Below are 24706 nucleotides of genomic sequence, written 5' to 3' on the forward strand. Positions count from 1 at the left end.
TCTAGATGCAGACCTGCATCAAGCACAATTTCCCTTAAGAGCACACAACGGACACACTAAGCTTAGGGTCTGGATTTCTCTATATCTGTCTCCCTCCAGGTCCCCAGTAAGACTCCTCACTGATAAAGCTGTAGAGTTAGGTCCTTAGCCAATTGTCCAAGCCAAGTCCTCCAGCACCCTCGCTGTAAACCCAGTGCTTTGTGTCCATGCCCTTAGTAGTTTACACACACACACTTTGAGAGATTTGATTTGCGCACACACACACACACACACACACACACACACACACACACACACACACACACACACACACACACACACACACACACACACACACACCCCTGGGAAAGGCTGGCACAGATTTACCTGCTGTGTCCCCTTCTGCCCAGAGTAAAAGGTAGTTATCACTGACACTCCACAATCAGCTACTCTAAGGCCCCAAAACAGGATACTCCATCCTCAGAGATTATTCCCTGTAAAATATAATAGCCAAGATGGTCACCTCTAGGTCCGCACAGTAACCCCCTTTGAAGCTGAGACAGGAATTTAGCACAGATGGCTACAATACACATCTTAAATGTTTATGGCAGTGCTTGGGGCTGCCCCTCTTTTTACTGAGCTAATGAACAAAGGTTTCTTCCAGACCCAGCATCTCCGGTCCTATTCAGCACTGTGGGATACTATTTTAGTGGTTTAACAGCTCATTTATATTTCCCTTATTTTTCTTAAAGTAAGCTAGCTAGTTAACCTCTGCTGTCCCAGTGTTCTCTATTAAAATATATACATTTAATTCAGTTACAATAATACATGTACATTTCTTTTCTTTCCAGCAGGGTGCACTGTTGATGCATTTTAACACAAGCAAACTTCATAAATATATTTTCAGCACAAGCATCTGTACAAATCAGTTTGATATACAAATGGCATTACAAAATTCTAGGTAGCTGTGTTGACACAAGTCATACATCCACTGCCCTACTTCTGGCATGGCTGGCAGTACATCCTATTGTCACAAAAAATATAACTGTGACAAGCGTGAGCTACCTGTTTTCAGACCCAGCTCAATAGACACAAGTAGTATCAGAGTTTAATGCAGACCTCTGATCACTGTTTGTAACAAGTGTGTATGCTCTCCATATATACGCATAAGTTCTCTGCTATCCTCTCCCCTCCCAAGAACATGCTGAGTAGTTGCTCTAAACTATCCATAAATGTGTTAAATTTACTTTTTTAGTGCAGTCTAGGTCATAATTAAGCATAATATTTGAAGGGTTAGTAAACTTAACTTGATAAAAAGAAAAAATGAAACATTTTAAACATAAACAAGACATCAGATATAAAACAAGTATTTGGCAACATTAGGCAATAAATATTTATGTGTTTATTAACATTTTATTAATGGGTAGTGTTCCACTGAGCCGGAAGCCCATTTTCAGCAGAGGTCCAGGGAGAAGAGCTGCAAAGATGATTACATAGATATACATTTGTACAGATGAAATTTATATGTGTAGAAAACATGAAATAAACAATAAAAGTTCAAAGTAAGATCCTTGACATTATATATGTAAAGCATATAACAATGGTAATACAATAAGCTTATATGATTCAAACAGGCAAAACACTATATATATATATATATATATATATATATATATATATATATATATATACATACATATATATATATATATACATATATATATATATATATATATATATATATAAATATATTTTTTGTAGGATAAAAATATCGAAACTAGGGGTAAGAAGACTCACTGCCAAGAAATAATGACAATGGGTAGTGGTGAGAGAGAAGGTAGACAGTAATGGGTAAGATTAGTTAGCCTGGGGGAGGAGAGGAGCAAAGCCTATGCTTAGTGAAATATTCCTTTAGGGACTGTCTGAATGTATGTGCATCAGTAATGGACAGAATGTGCTGGGGAAGAGAATTCCAGAGTTTGGCAATGATATAGTAGTATAAGGAGACACCAGGTGAGTTTTGGGTTTTGTTAACTTTCAGCAACACTTTATCAGCAGACCTAAGAGACTTTAGGTTAGTGTAGGGTGGACAAGGTCAGATAGAGCTGGACAGTTGTCAGGTTTATACAAGACTGTATGGGCAGTTGATAGTTGATTTAGTGTAAGCAGATTAGGGAACTCTAACCAGTTCAGCTGGTCAAGGGCAGTGCAATGGTGTGATCTTTGAGACTGGTTAGTGGCAAATTTGTTTTTTTTTTTGTTATAGTAAGATTCAAGGATATTCAGTTCAGATTTGTGAAGATTGGTAAATATTTGTGAACAGTAAAGAAGGGAAGATAAGAGATGGGTTCTAGCTGTTGCGAGTCTATCATGATTGGCAAGATAGGATTTAGCCCTACAGCGGGCACTCAGTTTTACATGAACCTTTTTAACTGTTAGCATAATGTGTTTGTCAAACTTATGTTTACTGTCAATTGTGACACCGAGAAGTTTTGTTTGTTCAATGGGTTCTATTTTTGCACCATTGGAGGAGGAAATAGAGATAGGTGGCTAGTTGTTTATTGTTGAGGTATTATAGAAGACCATAAACTTGGTTTTATTGGGATTAAGTATGAGTTGATGGGCTGCTAAGTAGTTTTCAGTATTGTGGAGGGCAGCCTGAGTTTTTTCTTGGAGTTCCTTGATAGAGGGGACAGATCAGATGAGGGAAGCATCATCAGCATATAGTAGGATTGAGGCTGGTTCTGCTGAGGAGCTTAGGTCATTGGTAAAAATTATGAAAAGAAGTGGGCCAAGGATAGATCCCTGTGGGACTCCTACACAGATAGGGATCTGTGGGGGAGAGTTTATTGTCCCTTAAAGAGGCTTGTTTCCGGTTGGAGAGGTAACTATGAAACCAGCCTAGGACTTCAGGGCTGAAGTGGTAGAAATCCGGTTTATTGAGAAGTATTTGATGAGATACAGTGTCAAATGCTTTTGACATATCTAGGAAGGTAGCAGAGACTAATTGTTTTTTGTTATTGAGTTGATTTATGATATTAGTAAAGCTAATTCGAGCTGTGCTGGTACTATGCCTGGGTTAGAAAGCCATCCTGTGTATGAGATAATAGGTTATTCATCAGGAAATGGTCTAAGATCTGTTTGTGTATACATTTTTCTAAGATTTTGGCTAGTGGTGACACAATGGTTATGGGTCTGTAGTTGGATACATCAGTAGAGGGACCGCCTTTATGTAAGGGTATAATATGAGATATTTTCCAACGGAGTGGTACATACTGTTCAGAGATAGAAAGGTTAATGAGAATAGATATAGGGTAAGTGATGGAAGTAGCAGCTGCAAAGATAAAGTATACATTGGGTCTCTCTCCCGTGCATTTAATTTAAATGCATTTCAACATCTTCATAGGTTTATAGGTGTGTACTAGGCTAATGGCCCTGGGGCTTTTACAAGCCTAGCCATAGGATTACCCTGGCATAGTGCCACCCGACCTTAGTTCCCAGTGCCTCTGTCGAGTAGAGCCACTGGTGTTATCCCTGGGGTGAATTTTCTGTTTCCCATCCACTCATCAAGATTACTCTTGAAGAGGGTCAGCAAGGTGCTCTGTATGACACATATGGGAAGTCTGTTCCATAGCATGGGCAGTCTCTGGGTTATGAACCTGTCCCTCCAGCATGTTCTGTTAATTGTGATAATGAGGTTGAGGTCTCTGGAGCTTATGGTGCGGAGGGATTGTGATTTTTTTAGCTATAGCATTTCTAACAGAGCTGTGTCAGACATGGCTTTGTAAGTCAAGCAGAGATTGCCTCTAAGTAAGCGATATGAGACAGTGAATAGTTGGAGTTTTTTGAGTCTGTCCATATAGGACAAGTGTTTATGCCCTAGGATCCTCTTTGTGAGGTACTTTTGTGGCCTCTCCAGTTGTTGCAGGTGTCTAGTGAGGTACATCCCAAATGGGGCATTGTACTCGATGATTGGCCTAATGAGGGAAGAGTAGATTGAGACAATGACCTCTTTCTTCCTGGATGCAAAACCCTTAGTAATGAGATGTGCCACATAGAAGGACTTTCTCACCACAGTGGCAACGTGGTGATCAAAAGAGGGGTTGCTGTCAACCTGTGTTCCCAGATCTCTTATAATGCCTTCTGTGTTCAGTGGACTACCATCAAGGTGGTAATTCATGGGAACTGTGTTTTTCCCCTAAGGGGATGATGACACATTTTTTGGCATTGAGCTTAAGGCCATGGTTCTGACACCAGTCGTTGGTCTCAGTGAGGCCTTTCTGTAGGATGTCAACATCACTTGGGGAGTTAATAATAGCTCCCAACTTGCAATTGTCTGCAAACTTTGTCAACCAGAGTCCCTTCATGTTGGCCTGGACTTCAGAGAAGTAGATACCAAACAGGAGAAGACCCAGGACTGAACCCTGCTGGACTCCACTCATGACTAATCAGCAGTCTGACTTGGAGTCAGCTACTTTTACACTGTGGGTTCTATCTGTGAGCCAGTTTTCAACCCTCCTAGTGATATAGGGGTTGATGCCAAGCTTAGTAAGTTTTTCTATGATTCCTCAGTGGAGAGTGGTATCAAAAGCCTTGGCCAGATCAAGGTAGGCACCTTCATCCACAGCTCTAGTGACTGACTCAAAGAAGTCAACCAAGCTGAGCAGGCATGATCTATCCTTCCCAAAACCAAACTGTGTAGGATCAAGAGTTTGGAGATTCCCTATATCCTTGTTTATTAGGTCCATGATGATAATCCATAGCTTTGCATATCAGACTCATCAGGCTAATGGGGTGATAGTTCCCAGGGTCTGTAATCACTCCTCCTTTGTGGAGAGGGATGACTGTAGCAGTATGCCATTCAGCAGGGACAAAGCTTGAGGTGTGGCTGTGATTGAAAAGGGCACACAGGTGAGGTGCCAGTTCACTCTGTAGTTCATGAAGAACACAACCAGGGATACTGTCAGGTTCCATATAAGCTGTATTCTTGGCCTTGGACAGTGCTGTTTTAACCTGTGGAGCAGTAATACTGGATGCCTGGCAACCTACTGGTATTGTAATTGGGCCTTGGGGGGGGTAAAGTTGGCACTGAATCTGTCGGCCAGTATACTGCCAATATCTGTTGGCTCAGTATAGACAGTACCATTGTGCAGTAGCTCAGAGCAAATCTGGGTATTGCTGTGGAGATTCTTTATATAAGTATAGAAGGCCTTGTGGTTGTCTTTACTATCTGCTGCAATTCTGTTTTCATACCTAGCTTTAGAGGATTTGATGAGGGATCTTAACTTTTTGTTGAGGCAGATAAGGGAGTTTTTCCAGTATTGGGACTTCACCTTATTACGCATCAGTTTCCTCCTTCTGTTGTAGAGTTTGTTTATGGCAGGGGACCACCAGATTGGCTTCCTTTTTTTGGAGGAAAGTGCCTTGGTTCTATTGGGCATGGCAAGATCCATGCATTTGTGTATGTGCTTGTACAGTGCATTGGTGTATGATTCTGCAGTCATGCAACTATTCTCCATTTGCATGAGTGCCGTGAAGTTAGCCACCTCTGTTTTTAGGATTGCAAAGTTAGCTTTGGAGAAGGTTTGATGGTGTTTACCTTTGCTGCGGGGGTGGGGGGGGATGTGGATTTCCAAGGTGATTAGTTTGTGGTCGAATCTAACCAGGGAGGAGATGACTATTGGTGTAGAGCAATGGTTACCCATGTTAGCAATGACCAGGTCAAGGATGTTGCTACGTCTAGTGGGGGTAAGGATGAGCTGGTCCAGGGCATTGGAATTAATGAACTTCAGGAAACATTGGGCAAGTGCATTGGTACATGAGCAGTTTACCCAGTTAATGGAGGGGTAGTTGAAGTCACCTAGTAAGAGAGTGTTAGGTTGGACCCTGATATTCTCCAGGGCGCTTAGGGACATGGAGTGCGAGTCTTGGGACATGGTTGGTGCCCTATAGCAGGCTACGACTTGAATCGCTGTCTTACCCAATGTTAGCCACACCTGAAGGATCTTTGATGCACTATGTTGGGCTACCAGTCTGTAGGTGTGCATCCTTTATGAATATGGAAACACCACAGCCTTTGGAGCTTAGGTCTAAGTTCTGTGGCCGAAAGGTGTGGAATGAGTTAAAGCCTGGTAGTGCAGGGGTGCATTCTGCTGCCTTGAAGCAGGTCTCTGTTACAGCACAAATGTCGATATTTTCCATTTTAAGGAGAAAGTTTTAAGGTGCAAATAAAGGCCAGGATTCATGAGCATGGTGAACCCAGTATAATCCTGCAAAAAAGACATGCCCTTGTACAGCCACAAGGAGTTGTGTGGTCACTACTGATTCATGATTTACTTGCTACCTGAGACTCAGCAGATGATCACACAATGCGGTATAAAAATAGCCTCATTGACACGAAGTGATTTCTGATTTTTGAAAGGCACTGATCTCTGAGATGTCTCCCCTCATCATTAAAACAGCAATCTTTGTCCCCCCCCACACCTATCTGACACATCTAGCAGTGATCAACCCACACCCTAGGCTGGAAGCAATTAGAGCCCTGCCCAGTACACCAAACTTGAGTATGGAAATAACTGAAATGCAGCCTCCTTCTGACCCTGCAAATTAGTAATCTGTGCAAATTCTCCCTGTCCACAGGTTTATTTAGCATCTCTCTATGAGCCTATATAGACCCAGCATCCAGTGAGAAAGTGACCATGTCCTTTCTTTATGCCCAGCTATCTTGACAGATACCACATTATCCATTTCAACAATGATTGCATCCTCAACCAGTGTGCCAATGGCTGGGTTCTACCATCCAACTGACAGAACAGAGGCCAAAGCCTCCTGTTCTTCACATGAAACTCATTATTTATCTAATAGTACTGAAATCTTTAAGAAATGTACTCCATTACGAACAGTCCTTTAGCCAGACACTTGGGAGCATACATGGCAGTCCTCAGAATGTTTTTAAATGCATTATATTAGAACATTTAGAAAATTTAAATGTGATTATTGAATTACTGGACAAAGAAATAATTGCATATTTTAAAACATAATACATTCACACCTTCAAGACTGAATGTGGAAATCATCTGTCAAGCACTGTTTGCTAACTTAAGGACTGGTATTATCATAGTCATTAATAATGCCACCACTGTATGACTAGCGAGTCGGCAGCACAGGGGATAATGTTGCTACCGCATAGCAAGAAGTTCTCCACATTGATTTTTGGCTGAGGTGCCTTCTGTGCAGAGACTGCATGTCCTGTCTGTGTTCCCATGGGTATTCACCAGGTTCTCTGGTTTCCTCCTACACTCCATAGTCATGCATTAGGTGGAATAGACATGCTAAGTTGGTCGCAGGTGTGAGCATGCATGCATGAGAGTGTTATAGAAGAAGGACCATGGCAGGGCTAGTCACCTGGTGAGGTGAACCTTGGTTCTAGATGATGGTCAATGTTGAAGTTACACCCAGACCCCATGTGGAAAATGGGAAAAAGGGGTTGTAGATGAATGAATAAATGTATGACTAGTGAGTATTATCATAGTGACTAATAATAATACCATTGTATAACTAGAGAGTATTATTGTAATTACTAATAATAATAATACCATTGTATGACTAGAGAGTATTATTGTAATTACTAATAATAATACCATTGTATGACTAGCGAGTAGTATTGTAACGACTAATACCATCACTGTATGACTAGCAAGTATTATTGTAGTTACTAATAATAATACCATGGTATGACTAGTGAGTATTATTGTAATGACTAGTAATACCACCACTGTATGATAAGCGAGTATTATCATAGTTACTACTGCTAATAATAATACCATCGTATGACTAGCAAGTATTATTAGAATGACTAGTAACACCAGCACTGTATGACTAGCAAGTAATAGCGAGTATTACTGTACTTTACATAACAATACCATTGTATGATTAGCGAGTATTATTGTAGTGGCTAGTAATACCACCACTGTATGACTAGCAGGTATTATCATTGTTACTAATAATAATAATACAATTGTATGATTAGTGAGTATTATTGCAAAAGCTATTAGTACCACCACTGAATGACTAGCAAGTATTATTGTAGTGACTAATAATGCCATTGTATGACTAGCAAGTATTATTGCAATGAGAAATTATACTATTCTATGACTAGCAACAGTTAAATATTATTATACAATGACTGTCCATTAACATTCCAAAATGTAAACACTACACTGATTGGCCAGCCCAACCAGCATGCCCATTGTAAATCCAAGAATATACCAATGGAAAAAGGTCCGGTTGCCCAGACTTTTTTCCGTTGGTATACTCCTTAAAATGTATTTTTATTTTTTAAAAAATAAAAATAAAATCTGTAGTCCGGATGCTGGACATACCAGAGAGGCAGCACAGATAAAATGCTAGGGAAATCAGGTATGTTATTTAAAACTAAACACAAGTACCTGATATCCCTTGTATTTCATCCATGCTGTCTCTCTCCTACCCCTAAACTGCCCTAAAGTTTTTTTTTAATTTAAAAAAAAAACAAACAAATTAAAAAAAAAACGGACCAATGGAGATCTTCTTTTCTCCGTTGCTTACTTTCCCGAGCACTGATGTACTGGGTATGCATGGGAACGCAAATCCCAAATGCATGTGCAGTACATCAAATAAGACTCGAGGAAATGTCCAGCAGTGGAAGGACAGCACATCAATCTTATGCAAAGACATTATTTAAGAAAAGTAATTTTAGCTGGATTTACCCACGGCTGTCTTTCTTTGGTCACTCAGGCTTTGCCCTCGAATTATTTGCAATTATTTAAATCATTTTACACTCATTTTCCATAATTTATATAACTTTATATATACATTTCATTCTCTTTATTTCCATTCACTGTCTGACCCCCAACCTTTTTTCCAAAATCTTATTTTTTCAATATCTCTGCCAATATCCATTTCCCATTAAATTCTAACTCATTCAGTCTTTTATCCCATATGGTCCGTATTACAAGTTCCCCTTTTTTATTACTAGAATAACCATATTCCAACATATCCATATTAATATCCTCCAAATCCCATCCAAAGTATTTTCACATAGTTTTTCCTATAATTTTTTCACCTTTTTAAATCTAAAAAAAAGTGTTCTGTTGTTTCTTCACCACAATAATTACATTTTTGTTTTGCTTTTGTTTATTTTTATATGCCATATTTTAATTCACTGGTAATTTTTATTGATAATCTCCACAGAAAATCTCTGCATTTTATACATTTTTGCGCCAATTTTTATCATTTGTCTCCCTCCACCCTTTCCCATGATATTTATTCATTATATTTAAATACCATTCTTTCCCATCATGTTCTATGTTGCTTATCTTTATTATCCATAATATATATTTTTTCTTGATAGTCTTTTATTTCCCCATTTGCATATCCTTTCCTCTTTTAAATGTACTCATTATACACCATATTTTCTTGCATTTTTCTCTCATTAATACTTATATGACTTTTTCCCTCTTTTATCCATGTCAGTATTTATATACATTTAATGAAGCTGCATAAACCACTGAATTTTTCCTTCACACATAACACACCTTTTTTGCTGCATTTAATCCAGATCCACATATAAAAGAAAACACAATAAACAATTTTATTTCATGTTTTATAGGGATCATAAACACGTTTGCTAAATGTGCCATTTTTCCAGTAATACAGATATTAAGCTGAATATTTCATATTTTATCTATTACTTCTAAACCCTTACTTTTATTTGTATTTATACTCGTACCTATAGCTCCCAAATATTTAAGTTGTATAATGGTGACTTCCATCCATTCTTTGCTTTTTGTCATTAAAACAATATCATCCACATAAGAAAACATAATTGGTGCTTTAATCTCTTCTATAGTCCTATATTCTGCTATTTTAATGATGTATTTATTTTGCTAACAACTGCATTCATAATCAATACAAATAAAATAATACCTGCTGGACATCTTTGTCTTATCTCATTTTTTTATATCTATTTCTTGACTTAACCAACCATTCACTACAATTTTTGCATTGTTTTTTTCCATACACTGTAATAAATATGTTTAACATCTTATCATTTATATTCTTTCATTATGTCCCATAAAATATCATGTTGTAGTTTGTCAACTGCTTTACTTAAGTCACCTGCTGTCTCTTGTCTAGTCAGGATGTAATAGACAAGTCTTTTGGGGTTCTGTTCAAGCACTTTTATCATGTACAAACACATCATGATTGAAGCTTAATCACTAACTTAGATAACTTATATACAAACTAGCTATTACATTCATACATGCTCACTCTCTGACTACACTCTCAAAATGGCACTGACTATAGCACATGCTCGCTATTTATATATGCATGTTCAGTCCTTGATGTACTTCTTAAAGATAAAGCACACACACCCTGTTCTACATCCTCCCTCTTTGAGAAATAGACCGTGCAATGCTGAGAACATCAGTTGACATGCAAACAATACAAATAGTTCTTTGTCATGCAATTACACAGAATTAGATACATGTATGCAATTAATCGCTGTGTATTTCACACTAGGTCTGGAAATGTGACCAAATTGTGTGACATAAAACTGAGAATTAGACTTAGCAACTGGAATGGTCTCTCCTGATTGGTCAACCTTAGGAATACTGAGAACATCATCGGAATTGAAATCAGAAGGTAAGAAACATTCTGGAGCAGGAACATTGTCTGGATTGCTCTAAGATCTAGAGTCTGTATGACAGAAACAATGCTGAAATATTGGTTCGGGTACAGGAAGAAGATGTGTGATTTTTCCTGTACTCCACACCCTCAGATTCTATGAAGTAGGATCTCAGCTTGGTACATATACAGTGGGTATAAAAAGTGTACACACCCCTGTTAAAATGCCAAATCTTTATGATATAAAAAAATGAGACCACAATAAATCATTTCAAAACTTTTCAAACCGTTAATGCAACCTGTAATCTGTACAATTCAATTGAAAAACAAACAAATCTGTTAGGGAAAAAAATATAAAAAATAAAAAATGTACAGTAAGCTGGTTGCATAAGTGGGGACATCCTTAAACTTATACTTTGTTGAAGCACCTTTTGATTTAATTACAGCATTCAGTCTTCTTGGGTACACACCTGCCATCAATTAAAGAGACTCTGACTAACCCCAAATAAAGTTCAGGTGTCCTAGTAGGATTTTCCTGACATTTACTCAGTTGACTGCTACTACAAAAGCTGTGGTTTGCAGAGAGCTTACAAAGCATCAAAGGGATCTCATTGTTGAAAGATATCAGTCAGGAGAAGGGTACAAAAAAAATTCCACAACATTGGATATACCATGGAACACAATGAAGACAGTCATCAATAAGTGGAGAAAATATGGGACAACAGTGACGTTGCAAAGAACTGGACATACCTCCAAAACTAATAACCCAAAAGAAACACACCATCAGGGCTTCTGGAACTCCACACAATTTTATTTTATGATATTAGATATTAAGCGCTTTCATAAAACAAAGTTAACTTCATCAGAACAAAGAGCACATTGAAGAAAAAGTTTAAATAATGTAAAACCAACTATCATTGGCTAAAAATAATCCAATCACCAACCATTAATTTAAGAATGACATGAACAATTACTTAAGTTTTCCTACTCTAAAACCATATTTCTTTGTCCACCATAAAATACATAAAAATATATATTATATATCGAACCACATTATTGAGTTGTAAATATAAATTTAAAATTTGAAGTACAAATAAATTATATAAAATAAAATAGGTGATACTTTGACCAAAACAACCATCATAAAATACCAAAAACAATAGGTTTTGAAGCCTAATTGTAATTCACAATTTTCCTGCTTTCTTCTTATTGTGAATTACAATTAGGCTTCAAAGCCTATTATTTAAACTTTTTCTTCATTGTTTTCTTTGTTCTGATGAAGTTAACTTTGTTTAATGAAAGTGCTTAATGTCTAATATCATAAAATAAATTTGTGTGGAGTTCCAGAAGCCCTTTTGAGTTATTTTTTCTACCATTACACCACATTTTGGTTTACTTATCCCTCCAAAAATGATGAAAAGACAAGACAAAACTGATCAGGGAGGCTGCCAAGAGACCTACAGCAACACTGAAGGAACTCCAGGAATTTCTGGCAAGTACTGGTTGTATACTACATGTGGCAGCAGTCTCCCATATTCTCCATATGTCTGGACTATGGGGTAGGGTTGCAAGACAGAAGCCTTTTCTTACACAGAAAAATATCCAGGCCAAGCTAAAATTTGCAAAACGATACATCAAGTCTCCCAAAAGCATGTGGAAAAATGCGTTTTCGTTTGATGAGACCAAGGTTGAACTTTTTAGCCACAATTCCAAAAGGTACGTTTGGCGCAAAAACAACAGTTTGCATCACCAAAAGAACACCATCCTCAAAGTGAAGCATGGAGGTGGCAGTATCACGCTTCGGGGCTGCTTTTCTTCAGCTAGAACTGGGGCTTTAGTCAAGGTGGAGGAAATTATGAACAGTTCCAAATACCAGTCATTTTTGGCCCAAAACCTTCAGGTGTGTGCTAGAAAGCTGAAGATGAAGTGGAATTTCACCTTTCAACATGTCAATGACTCCAAGCATACATCCAAATCAACAAAAGAATGGCTTCACCAGAAGAAACTAAAAGTTTTGGAATGGCCCAGCCAGAGCCCAGACCTAAATCCAATAGAAAATCTGTGGGGTGACCCGAAGAGGGCTGTGCACAAGAGATGCCCTCGCAATCTGACAGATCTGGAGTACTTTTGCAAGGAAGAGTGGGCAAATATTGCCAAGTCAAGATGTGCCATGCTGATAGACTTCTACCCAGGAAGACTGAATGTTGTAATTAAATCAAAAGGTGCATCAACAAAGTATTAGTTTAAGGGTGTGCACACAAAACAAAGTATTAGTTTAAGGGTGTCCACACAAAACAAAGTATTAGTTTAAGGGTGTCCACACAAAACAAAGTATTAGTTTAAGGGGGTGCACACTTATGCAACCAGCTTATTGTATGTTTTTTATATTTTTTCTCCTAACAGATTTGTTTCTTTTTCAATTGAATTGTACAGGTTATAGGTTACAGTAAAGGTGGGAAAAGTTTTGAAATTATTTATTGTGGTCTCATTTTTTTATATCACAAAAACCTGGCATTTTAGCAGGGGGGTACATACTTTTTATATCCACTGTACCTGTTACTTGACCAATCTGGTCGAAACCTTTCTCCATTTGTATCATGACTGTCTCTCCTTCTTTCAATGGATGAAGGAATGTGCTCAATTTATCATAACTGGACTTCTGGATAGAACGCTTCCTGAATAACTGGGCTCTGATGGTTCTGTTGTTTTTAGCTTTAGGCCTCAATAACCTGGAACTAATAGGCAGTTGTTCTAGTTTGCCTGGATAGAAGTCTCTCAGTAGATGAGTAAAGCATATTGTCATGGGGTATGTTTATGAGATTAAGTACATTCAAAAAAACTCGGTATTGTCATGCTTTGACCTTTCAAGTAACTGCTTTGCACTCCGTACTGCACGTTCAGCTAGTCCATCTGACTGTGGCTATTCGGGACTGCTAGTAACATGTACAAAGTCCCATTTTCTCACAAATTTCTGAAACAACTGATTAGTAAATTGAGTACCATTGTCAGAAATAACTTGTGTGGACTACCATGGACTTAGAAATGACATTTCAACTTAGTGATAACAGTAGTGGACATTAGATTAGGTAGTAAATCAATCTCAAACCAGTTTTAATACATCTACCTATACTAAGTAATGCTGAATGCTCCCCAAGGTAGTTCAGGAACTTGACTTAGCTGAAGTGGATCTTTTTGCAAATGTGGTTTAGTACTATTGCATACTGAACAAGAGGAAAGTACCTTATCAATTTATTTCACCAGTGAAGGCCAAAATACTAGTTCTCTCACCCTTATTTTGGTAGATTCAAAATGTGGTGACTACTATGCAAAATCTGGATATATTTAAGTTGTAAGGAAGCAACAATTATTTTAGGACCTCTGAAAATAATGCCATCTTCCATCAACACCTCATCTCTGTAAGGAAAGTAGTTTTGCACTTCAGGTGGTACACTAGAGTGCTTTGATGGCCAGCCAGCATCAATGTAATGGTTGATGTTTTGCAACATTGACCAGCCTTTGTATGATTTCTCAGCTCATCAAGTCTCATGGTAGAAAAATTATGCACTTCCATTATGTCTAAGTTAAAATTCTCTATGTCAAGCTGTTCTGTTGTATTTCTGGATGATCAGAATAAGGTATCAGCCTTATAAAGTAGTTTGCTTTTTGTTAGGCCATTTTGAAGCTGCACTTTTGCAATTTGAGCATCATTCTTTGTAATCTCACTGGAGCTGAATGCATAGTCTTCTTCAGAATAGTAACGAGAGGTTGGTGATTAGTTTCAATCTGAATTTCTTGACCATAGATATAATTATGAAACTTTGAACATGCAAATACTACTGCCAAAAGTTCTTTCTCAATATGAGCATATTACATTTCAGTCTGGGTAAGTGTTCTAGATGCACAGGCTACTCTCTGCCTTCTTGAAGAATAAATGCACCAAGACCAAATTTTGAAGCATCACAGGAAAAATGTGACTAGTTTATTGACATCACAGTATCTTTATGTAGATGGGGTGGCAATTTTCTGCTTAAGGTCTTCAAATGCTTTCTGGTGCAGTTCCAGCCAAGACCATGTAACATTTTTGCACGTTAGCTCTCTCAAAGGTGCTGTTAACTTATTGAAGTCTGGTATGAACTTGCCTAAATAGTTGACCATGTCAAGGAAATGCTGTAGAGCTTGAATATTATCTGGCACTGGCATCTCAAGAATAGCTGCTTGCTTAGACAGGTCTGGTCTTAAAGCCAGTGGTGGTAAATTATGGTAGTCTAAATTTGCACTTTAGAGGACTGAGCTTTAAATTCACTTCACGTGCTGTGTCTAAAATGTTCTTAACGTTTCTGTCATGCTCTGCTTCACCATTTCCTCCAACCAATAAATCATCAACTATTATGGCACAAGGATAACTTGAAAAATTAGCTCCATTGCACATTGGAAGACTTCACTTGCAGAATTTATTCCAAATGGCATTCTTAGTAATCTGTATCTGCCAAATGGGGTACCAAAAGTGGTCAGTAATGAGGATTTGCAATCAAGCACACTTGCCGAAATGAACTTTTTGCATCCAAGACAGAAAAAACAATGGCTGCAACCTCTTTGACTGTACACATTGGATGATGCAGTCTCTTTAATGCTTTGCTCAAATCTCTTGGATCAATACATATTCTGATTTTGTCTGAGCCTTTCTTGTGGGCTGCTACCATGGACAACACCCATTCAGTTGGTTCTGTAACTTGACAAATTACACCTTGCTGCACCATTTTATCCAACTGACCTTTGACTTTATCTTGCATAGCTATCAACTGGTCTTGCTGGTCCAACTACTGGACAGGACTCTAGGTCTAACTTCATAGAATACACTACTGGAAGTTTGCCCAACTTCTCATCAAAAATATCAGCATACTCTGAGAAAATGGCTTCAGAAAAATTGGAACTAAGTTATGTGCTTATATGATGAACTTCTTTGGTAAAAGAAAGCAGATTCATTCTCAAACTGTATCTGAGACACAATAATGACTACACAGGTCTTTGAACTACATAGAATAACAAGCTGTAACAGTTCTTAGCCAAATAACATGAAAGCACTACTGAGCCTTCGGTTTGAATTTCTTCACTTCCATAAGAAACAAGTTTCACACTACTAGTGACATTGAGTTGTTTGTTGGTTCTCACCTTAGCAAATGTGTCTGCTGATATAACATTGCACTTTGAACCAGTGTCTACTTTGAGCTTGGTGGATTTACCATTGATCTGGACAGTACAAAACACTTTGTTCTTTGCCAGCAAATTCAATGCATCAACCTTTTCACCAATTACTGATACACCATGTACGTAGAAAGTAGACTGCTGCAATTCTACTTGATTAAGTTGTATTTTTTGAGTGACCCTTCTTTATTACTGTGTGAGGCTTACTTGATTTGTAAAACGTTTGAAAATGGTTCCATTTTTTTACACTTGTGGCATTGCTGACCAAATGCTAAGCATTTCTTTCTTTTAAACTCATGATTGGCATCACAGTTGCGACAATTAACAATAAAGCTGGATTTGGGTTTTGCTGAGTCACCCTTCTACTGCACTGAGCATGTTCCTTTCTTAGAACTTGTTTGAAAACTACATGGTTTCCCAAGTGAACCAGCAGGGGCTGTGGCTGCCATGTGCTTAGGCCTGCTTCTTTTTGTCACATGTTGCATGTTGCCTACATTTGCTCTAGAGCCTGCTGAAACCATGCTGTTATCAATTGCAAGTATAGTTGTGTGCCTTTCTGTAACTTCATGGATTTGACAAATCTTAATAGCTTTATTCAATGTTTAATCACTGTCACGAAGCAAAATCTTTCCTCACAGCAGCGCTATTAATACCACACATGAGCCTGTCCTTTATCAACTCATCTTTTAAGTCACCAAACAGACATATTTTAGCTTTATTTCTCAAGTCAGTAACATAAGCTGGAAAAGTTTCCCCTGGTTTCTGATCTCTTGTGTAAAACAAATACCTCTCTAATGTAATACTTGTGCAGGGGTTACACATCTCTCTGAATTTGCACTTCAAACGCTAGGGGTCGCCCCTTGATTCAGCCTGTACAACAATATGATTTTCACCTTCTCCCTCATATACTGCTGGTGCATATACAAATGAATGCTCTCTTTAAATGGTCTCTGACCCAACTAGGTTTACAAAATGAAAGTCCTGGTGTGTGCATCTTTGTTGGAATAAGCTGCTTGTATAAAAATATTGTACTCTTGCTCAAATATCCTCCAATTTTCTGCAATATTCTGATCAAATACAAGCGGTGAGGGCTTTCATAGGTAGGTACTAGGCTATTGGCCCTAGGGCCTATACAAACCCAGCCAAAAAGGTACCTTGGCTTTTGCCACCCAAGAAAATTATTTTCCTGTGCCACTGTCGAGCAGAGCCACAGAAGTGATCCCCAGGGTGAATTTCCTATTTCCCATCCAATCATCAAGATTTTTCTTGAAGAGTGCTAATGAGGGGTTTTGCTTGATATAGATAGGTAGTTTATTCCAGAGTATGGGAAGTCTCTGGGCTAGGAATCTATCCCTCCTGCATGTTCTGTTTATTGTGGTGACAAGGTTTAGATCCCTAGAGCATGTGGCTCGGAGGGATTGGGATTTCTTTAAGTGGAGCATGTCCAACAGCTCTGGGTTTCGAAATCCATCTACCATATTAATACATACCAGTGAAGGGTTTTGCAAATATGCATGAACACACACACACACACATATGTGTATATATATATATATATATATATATATACCAGCAATTTATGTAAATATTTGTAACTTTGCCCAAGCCTCTGAACAACTGAACTTTGTGAAATAAGTCTCTCAGGCAATGTAATACTCTTGAAATTAATGTACTGCAAGAAATCACCTCTTCAGTACAAGAAACATTTCAAAATAACTGCACTCTGTGAATACACTGGGCAGAAGAATCTTGGAGTAAGAAATATTTCAAGTAATTGCACTTTGTCAATAAGCAGTACATGGCACATTGAAACTTCCCCAAATTCTTTACAGTGCAAGAAAAACTTTGTAATGGTGGCACTTTGCAAACAGACCCACCCAGCACAAGAAATTTTTTGAAATGGTTGTATTTTGACTGTACTTCATTTGCACTTTGCACACAAACTCTTCAGAATACATGCACAGTAATAAGCACACACTGTAAGCACTTTTACATACTTTGAGATACTTTGAATAACACCAGCTATGTCCTTGATACAATACAAAGTCGTAGTTATGCCAAAACATAGCACTTTGCCAAAAAACATGGAGTCACCTTGCTTAATGTGCCATTTTTGCCCTTATTATATTTGTTTTGCTTGTTTAATCCCTTTCAACCCATTGTACTTTTCTTGTGCTTATTTTACTCTAAACATGCTCATTTTGCCTTAAATGTACTAGTTTTCCTTTAAATATACTCATTTTGCTATTCTGATAATTGTTTTATCAACTCTCTTAATCTTAAACATTTTGTTTAATTAATAAACCATTTGTGCCTCTTGCTTGTCTAATAATGCAGTTCGTGCCCTTGTAATGCTCCATCTTTTTTTATAAAATAAACTGTTTGTGCAAATTTTCTATACCTTTGGTTCTTTTCTGGAACTTTTTTGTGCTTGTTTCCCTAAGTTTACCTTCACTGTTAACTCTGCACCTCATAATTCTGGATAACAGTCTCTGGAATCCTGGTTCTGATACCATGTCGCTCATCTAGTCAGGATGTAATAGACAAATCTTTGTGGGTTCTGTTCAAACAGCTTTATTATGTCCAAACACATCACAATTGAAGCTTAATGACTTTAACTTAGGTAACTTATATACAAACTAGTTATTACATTGATACATGCTCACTCTCTGGCTACAGTCTCAATATGGCCTGTTACTTATACATGCACATTCAGCCCTTGATATGCTTCTTAAAGATACAGCATATACACTCTGTTCTACACCTGCCATGATTTTAACTCCTCTTTTCCTATTCATTATATTGCCCAGAATTTCTGTTATCATTAATAACTCAACTTCCTTTTCCTTTTTTCCCAAATATTGTTTCTTTTAATATGTTATTAAATGTATTTTCCAATCTCTTTTCTATTATTTTTGTAAAAAAACATATAATCTGAATTTAATATCAGTTTCCAATTTCTTATGTCCTCTTTTTCCAGTATAAATTTCAAAGCTCGCACACAATTCTTTACACCCAAGTACACACACTTCTCATCCAAAACCTTCCATTAACCATTTAACACTTCCATAAAGTACTTCTGTGATTCTAACATATCTTTATACATATCCTATCCAATCCTGTTGCTTATTTAACATTTACTGTTTTAACACATTATTCACTTCTTCCATTACTTCTTTTCCTAATGCTTCATTGTCCTGATTTATTTTTTTATCTTTCAACTTTTGTTTTCTATCTTATTTTCTTTAAATATTTTTCTATATATACTTTTATTACATTCATTGTCTCTTGTTGACTTCTAACACTTTCTCCTCCTCTATTTCTTATTTGTCATGTTATTTTCTTTTGCAATTCTATTCAAATAAGGTGCCACCTCTTCCTTTTCTCTTGTAAAAAAATACCTTTGTTTAAACAACATTTTTTTAAATTCTGTCTTGGTTCAACTCATATCTTTCTTTCTCTCTCTCTCTCTCTCAAAAAAATCTTTCTTATTTCTAAATATCTAAAAGCATCATCACTTACTTCTTTGTATTTATCCTTCACCTCTTTTCGTTTTGAATTTTGCCATTCCAAGAAACTTTTTTTATATTTATTCTTAACATTTTTTCCACCATAGCATCCAGTTGTTATAAAAATTCTCTCATACCTACATGATCTTTCCATGATTGCCTAACCATTTCTACACCTTCCTTTACTAAATCTTTTTCATTTAATCATTTAATACTTTTACATATTTTACATATCCAATTCTTTCTTGAATCTCTAGCCAAAGTCCCACATGATCTGAAAATCCTGTAACTTTTATTCCTTCTTGTATAATTTTCAAACACTCAGAAATTCTAAAGTAATCTATCTCTGTTCTTAAATTATTTCTTCTGTACTATTTCCCTATATATAGACCTTTCCACTTTTAATTATTTCTATTAAAATCCCTCACTAATATCAGTTCCATATTCACACTTACATAATCCTGGATTTTTTAAACATCCTCTCTCTTTCTTTCTTTCTGTATCACATATGCATAAACTGCTATAGTTTGACAAACCTGTATTTTCTATCTCACATTTACAACTGTTATCCTACCCATTATTAACAAGCTAAAGTCTAGAATTTCTATTGAACTTTTGCATAATATTCCTATATCCGAGAATGTTTATTTTCTAGGTTACAAATAATCTTACCTCTTCACAGCTTTTCTACTTGCTGTCTCTCCTATTCTGTTAAAATGTTTGTATCTTCTAATATAATAATATTGATATCCAGTGTTACACACCATTCTAATGATACTAATCTTTTTTATACATTATTTATACTACTCACATTTATTGGTAAGACTTTCAGCTCTTCTTTTATTGATGTTTACTTATTTTTTCCCTTTTTATTACCCTGTATTTTTTATTGTATTTCATACTTAAACCCTTAAATTTTCTCTTCCTATCTTTTACCCTATTCTCAACAGAATTTTCCTTCCCTTCACCACTGTTCAACTCATTTCTTCTTCATCACTTGTTTCTACCATTACTTTCTGCCCTTCTTTTTTATCTTTTACGTTTCCACCTTCTCTTGTATCATTACTATCTATTGCTATCTCTTCTTGTTCTTTTCCATGATCTCTTTCGATGCATTTCTGTTGCTCAATCTCTTGCTTTCTTTCTACTTTCTCATTATATTCTTTTGTATATTACTTGCAATCCATCTATAAATTACATGTCTTTTTTACTTTTAATGCATTTCAATTAACATCTTTTTTGCATCATGACCTACTTTTCTACATATATATTTCCTTTTGTTGCAATTAATGAAATGAACACTTTTTACACAAAAATATGTTTTTGTTGCCCCCAATATTTCACATGCCTCTGTTTTCCATCTTCAGTTATCATACTTGCAATATGCACTATTTTTTCATTTTACACTTTTAATACATCACACAACCAGCCCCAAGTCCATAAACCTCTATTATTGTAAATGTTTGCAATGTCTATAACATCTTTGCATGCAGTCTTTAAACTGTCTTTTAGTGATTTGTTTCTACTTCAGTTCGAAACTGAACATACATTTTCTTTTTGTACAGTTTTTCTTTAACTCATATTGTCCCCAGACTTTCTCCATATACTGTCTGTATTCAAATATAATGTCACAAAACATTTATATTATTATGAATAAATGCTGTTACCTCTTTTGGTGAAATAACAAATGGTGCCATTTTATTATCCCAAATATCATCCCTGTCTAGCTCTTTTTCTTCTTTACAGCTTATTCTTTTAAATGTTTATTTCTTGTTAATGCTGTTTTCTTCTCTTCTTTCTCCCTCTTTCAATAATACTCCTCCTTCTCTTTTACCACTTCCTCTGCTTCTTCTTCGTCTTGAATTTTATCCATAATATCTGCCCATGAACTCACCTTCTCACATTCTGGCCCACTTTGATTTATTAAATCCTACAGATAAACATCTCACAACCCTCCCAATTGGAGGGTTGTAATGATGCTTTCTGTGTATCACTCTCCACTTCAAATTGCTCCTGGAAAAGTAATTCCAAATCTTATGAAGGTCTGACCACCTTCATATTATCCCAAACAAGCACATCTTCATTCTCGCTGCAAACAGGCACCTTCCTACAAGCTGACATACCCCTGCATTATCCACATCTTCCTTCTATCTTTGTACCAGGTCCAGACAGAACCTCCACTTGCTCTTTCTCTCTCCTTTCCTCCAGACTCCTTACTACTATAAAATAAATCCTCTGAAGTGTTTGTGTTCTCCATATGCCTCCCTGTTTCTCCAAGCTACCATCGAGCCTGGCCTGGAAGCAGAAAGTACAGCAATGAACAGCATCCCCACTTGAAAAGAGTATGGAAGTCTTTGATACCCTGGCCAGTGTTCTCTTAGTAGTATAAATGCCATCTCCCCTGAAGAGAGTCCTTGAACCTAGTGAGACTAACCCTGTCAAAAATGGATTCATAAATTGTATGTGGAATTGTATATGGTAGTAAGCAGAGACTGTGCATGGTTGTACACAGCACGCATGTAGGTTTGCTGCTGTTCCCTGCTTCATATCTTCTATTTTTGTACAGGTCTTTTGTGAAGGTGGTAATGCTGCTTGACAGGTCTGCACATTTTGCAGTGCTCTTCATTTGAATTAACATCTGGTAATGCAATAGTGTGTTGTTCCACATGATTTTTAATAGGACAATAGGAGTGGCTCTGCTAGAAATCTACTCTGCTGACCCACCTGAGGGATCCAGATACTAGAAACACTGACAAAGCTGACCATGCAAATGTTCAGTAGTGCACTGGGTCAGGACACATGCAACATGCTAAACATTTTCACTTGTTGTTATCAGCCATGGTTGCACAGTATTCCCAACATCACTTGTAAAACACCTGCCTCATTTCAGTGCATTCAGAACAACATAATTGTGTATCACGGTTATAATATTTTTCAGACACTGGTTATGACAAGGACATACCAGTTGTGCACTACGTATGAGGAATAGGTTTATTGCAAGCTACCAAGACCAGGTACTCTAAGACTACTGTCTCAAAGCTAGGGACTCAGTTGTCTTGCAGCTTGCATGGTCTATCACTCATGTTAAAACTCAACTACATGTTCAGACAACCATGAGGAGAGACAGAGAGAGAATGTGAAGCTGGCACATATCATTAGAACTCAGTAGCCAAGTTAAAGCAAGGTAAATGCTGCAGCTGCAGAGGGGTGAGAGTGCAGGTTAGAGTTTCTGGCAGCAATCAGATGAGGGATTTGGGTTTGTGAGTGGAAGATTAGGTGTAGGGAGCAGCTACAGAATTCTGTGTTAGGGAGAGATTTGGGATTTTAGAGCACAGACATGCAAAATGAAAAATACAAGAAGGACTGAGCTCTTACCAAGCTGTTCTTCTTTCAGCTTTTCCCGGTTAGGGGTTGCCACAGCGGAACTCCGGTCTGCTAATGATTGGCAGTAGATTTTTACTGTGCCAAGGTGCCAGCTCGATGCCCAACCTTCAACGAAGGCACGCCCTATGCATATCTTTCGACCACAGGGAGGACATGCAGACTCCACACAGAAGGCGTTCCAGCCGAGAATCGAACGCATATTCTTCACAAAGAGCAGAGATGGCATACGACATTCTAGAACTTTTCAATAGAAGATGCACATGGTACATGGGTTTTTAAATCTGGTTATGTACACATTGTATAGGTGTTAAAACTTGCTATGATAAAAACATTCCACTATTTCCTGACAAAGATCTACTGCAGTACTTCATGTTGTTCCAAAGACCAGATGCATGAAGATTAAATAAATATCAATAAAGCAGTATTTTACGTTTATTATAGTAATGCAAATGTTTGTGAATTTTCTGGGCAACCAAGTCACTCAACAAATGGCATTTGGCATTTTTCTTTCCTGTTTTTGTTACTGAAGCAGAAGTAGGTCATAAAACTACTGCTATGATGAATCCTTTCCAGTTTATGCTGTACATGAGCGAGTGCTTCAGGGAAAATGGTTAGCATTGTTTAAAAGAAAACCACTGAGAAAAGACATAGTGTCCTCTAGAGACTGCAAGAATTCTTGATTAACATTTTTGGATAGAACTCATTATTTTTTGTTTATTTTGTTAATAATCTGAGCTACTCATGACTTCCACTTTCTAACTCCTAGCCGTAGCAGTCTTATGAGAGACAATGAACTTCCATGGTTTAACATCTGCCTGTGCTTTGCAGAATATAAAGAAAAATGAACACTCCTGCTGTTCATAACATGATGGCTGCCAGCAACAGAAGGTGGAAGTTAAGGGTCAGTGAAATTGGAAACAGAGGGTTACTTAGCATCATTAGAAAAGCATTTAGAGGTAATTTTTAAAAATGTTACTGTCAAAGTTGTATAATTTTGCATTCCATAGCGACTGTTAATGGAAAAGTCTTATGCATTACTTCCTTAAAGGCCTTTGCAGAAACTATTTTTCATACTAATGAAATAATGCTATATATCTTTATAATTTCCTATTACTTGTACAGCATTTGCATACTTCATTTTAAATAGTCATTTTTTTACCACAGAGTAATTTCACTAGCTGTAGTATTTTCGGAGTATAACCCATTACTAATGTGCCTTGTCCTTTGCTTTGTGAGGATACTTCCTCATCTCTATATACCTTGGGCTTTGTTGTGCTCATCCTTTGGCCTTAACCAGTGTTTGTTCACAAAGTGACCACATGGTTTGTCCTGAAAACATATACATCAACTGCGTTAGTAGCTATAGTATGGACCTCATCAGCCAAGGGAAGGGAGAATTCCTTTTGTACCTAAGAAAGTATCTCTAAATTTTGATTAGTACATCATGAAAAACAGTGACCAAGAGGCGAATAAGGGAGACAGCATTTGCATTTCTGAACAAATGTTGCTTATTGTTGTTAGTGGAAAAAAGGAAAACAAAAGACCAACAAACTAAAAATAAACATAAAAAGGTGTCGAAGTAGGCCAACCAAGTAAAGTCTAATAAAACAACAGTGTTTATTAAGCGCTTTTCATTCTACTAAATAGTAGAACTTCCTCAGATAAGAATTCACTCAAAAACATTCCATTTAAAAGTCTTTGAACTATGTCATGTGTTCAAAACACTCCAAAAACATCTTACCCCTTACCCCTAGTTTAGTCAACATTAACTCATACTACCTTGCTAAACTTCTCAATTTTAAGATAATTTATTGAGAAGTTTAGCAAGGTAGTACCTATTACTAAAATGTTTGAGATTAGTGATGAATGTGACCTATTGCGTTGTTTTTAAACTGCATATACATATAGAAAAATGCCTTTTCTGATATGGTGACAAGTTTTAGTTAAATAAGAAAGTAGAAATG

This window comes from Protopterus annectens, chromosome 13.part0 (assembly GCF_019279795.1).
Source record: "Protopterus annectens isolate FY-2018-M chromosome 13.part0, PAN1.0, whole genome shotgun sequence".
Lineage (NCBI taxonomy): Eukaryota > Metazoa > Chordata > Ceratodontiformes > Protopteridae > Protopterus > Protopterus annectens.